Genomic DNA, 2,503 nt, shown 5'->3' with positions numbered 1-2,503 from the left:
GAATTAGAACACTATTAGTGACATAAAAGAAAAACTGTCAAATTGATATAATATTATAAAGGAAAGATTAATTGAGGGAGTAAGATTTAGGAAAGACTTTATGGAGATTTTTTAGTTGGGTATTAAGTGTTGAAAGATAGGTAGATTATGAAAATGAGGACATATGAAAATCTGGGAAGAGAACTTGTAAAGGTGTGCAGTCACTATAATGTATTTCATATATGGGAATAAAAAGAGGCTTGGCTGAAATGTGGAGGTTGTGGAAGGAAATAGTTTGAGAGAATGCATTTAAAGATTAAGGTATTCTCCAAATAGCATTATTTTATTATTTTTTATGGCTGAGTAATATGAATGTCATTCTAAGTGAAGTAAGTCAGAAAGAGAAAGAATACCATATGATATCACTTATATGTGGAATCTAAAAAAAAATGGACAAACGAACTTATTAAAAAACAGAAACAGACTTACAGACATAGAAAACAAACTTATGGTTACCAGGGTGGGAAGGAAGTGGGAAGGGATAAACTGGGAGTTTGAGATTTGCAGATACTAACTAATACATATTTATAATAGATAAATAAGAAGTTTATACTGTAAAGCACAGGGAACTATATTCAATATCTTATAGTAACTTATGGTGAAAAATAGTATGAAAATGAATATATGTATTTTCCTACATGACTGAAGCATTGTGCTGTACACCAGAAATTGACACAAAATTGTAAACTGACTATACCTCAATAAAAATAGATACACACAAAAAAAATAAAAATGAAGATTTTCTCTACCCACTTTAGAGATTACTGAATAATTAAATAATGAAAAAGGAATTATAGAAGCCAGTTGAAAATTTCGCCAAGAAAATTAATTACATCAACATCAACTTAATGCTATAAAATACTAATATGAGATTATAAAAGTTCATTAAAGTGATCTATAGATACATATGAATGTAAACATTACCCTTGATTTCTTTCTTTTCTTTTTTTTTTTTCTCCAGGCTTCATTCACTTTATTTTTTGCATATGAAACTATGTGGTGGCCACAGCTGGAGCCTGAGTCCTCTGCAGGGGAACTCTGCTGTGGGTCTTTAGGAGATAGTCGTGAATTCCTCATAAGGAGACTTGGTGTCTCCTTCCAGAGACAGGGGTGAGATAGCTGTGGGTGTTGGAGATGGCATCAAAGGTGGCCTTGGTGAAGCTGCCCAGGGTGGCAGTGCAGCCCCTGGCAGAGGTGTAGCAGCTGTCAGTACCGCCCTCAGCAGCAGCTTCTTGAGCACCAGGGCTGAGACGATACCAGTGCCCCAGGAACCACAGTGGCCAGTCACCTTACCAGGGACAGTGTGGGGCTTGTTACCCCAGGAGCCTCGCTGCACAGGGAGGATGGAGAGATTGGCTCCTCTCTGGAGCATTTAACACCCAAACCAACATGTCCCTTGTAATCTCCAATGGTGACAAATGCCTTGAACCTGGTCTACTGGCCAGCAGGGGTCTGTCTGCTTTTGCACAGGCATGATCTTCAAAACCTCTTCCTTCAAGAAAAAGTCAATGATCTCAGATTCCTTGATGGGCAGGGAGAAGACATAGATCTCTTCCAGAGACATGATCTTCATGTCCTTGACCAGGCGGCCCAGCCTGGTGACAGGGAGCCACTCCTTGTCCTCAGCCTTGTCTCCGTGAGTTCCACGGCCTTGGCCACAGCCCTGGTCACCACTGCCAAAGCCTCCAGTGAAGCCACCTCCACGGCCTCCCATCCGAGTTTCCCCCGGGGTTCCGGGCAGGCCCACAGCACTGGCATCATCCACCATTTGGTGTTCTCCCGGAGAAGATCCCCTTGGATTTCCTCTCAGAAGTAATTTATACCCTGTGTAATGATTATATCCCTATAATTCTGCTGAAATTAACAATTTGCTTTTAGCTCCCATCTTCCCAAATTTCCATACAAACATTCATGTGGATAATTCAAACATATGTCCTCTTGTTTAAGAAAATATTATATTTAGAAAAGAATCTGGTATCCCTCCAAGTTTAAAATAGAAAAAAAAAAGATTTGATGTGAAATATAGGAATAATTGGCCAATTCTTCACTGTAGGAGATCTCTTCTCAGTAAGGCGCAGTGTCAGGAATTTCAAATTATTTGAACTGTAGTTAATATCTTATAGCATTATAGAGATAAATCCAAAATAGGAAGCTACCCTAGTGACTTCACTTTTTCTTGGCCAAGCAGTCTTTGGGAAAACAATTATCTTAATTAACTCAAATAATGGTTTGCTGGTGCCAGAACCTAAGGCAGGAAGGCTGTCCTGGGAGCACTGTGGACGTGGCAGTGTGTATTTTAACAAAAGCTTCTTAACAGCAGGTGTGATGTGCAGAACTATGTTCACCAAACCATTGGGCAAGAGGAACAAGACAACTTGAGAGCCATCCCTCAAGCTGACCATCATTTGCTGTATCTAAATCCTGGTTCTTGACAAGTGACTGACAGTGACAACTGCCCATAAAT

General features: G+C 39.6%; 1 pseudogene; it reads right to left on the bottom strand.

Moving 5' to 3' along the window:
* Positions 1 to 1,005: 1,005 nt before the first annotated feature.
* LOC105087186 (small ribosomal subunit protein uS5-like) lies at positions 1,006 to 1,807 on the bottom strand (annotated as a pseudogene).
* Positions 1,808 to 2,503: the final 696 nt, after the last annotated feature.

Source organism: Camelus dromedarius, chromosome 12 (assembly GCF_036321535.1).
Source record: "Camelus dromedarius isolate mCamDro1 chromosome 12, mCamDro1.pat, whole genome shotgun sequence".
In the NCBI taxonomy this organism is placed as follows: Eukaryota; Metazoa; Chordata; class Mammalia; order Artiodactyla; family Camelidae; genus Camelus; species Camelus dromedarius.
This window is presented reverse-complemented; position numbering and strand designations above follow the sequence as displayed.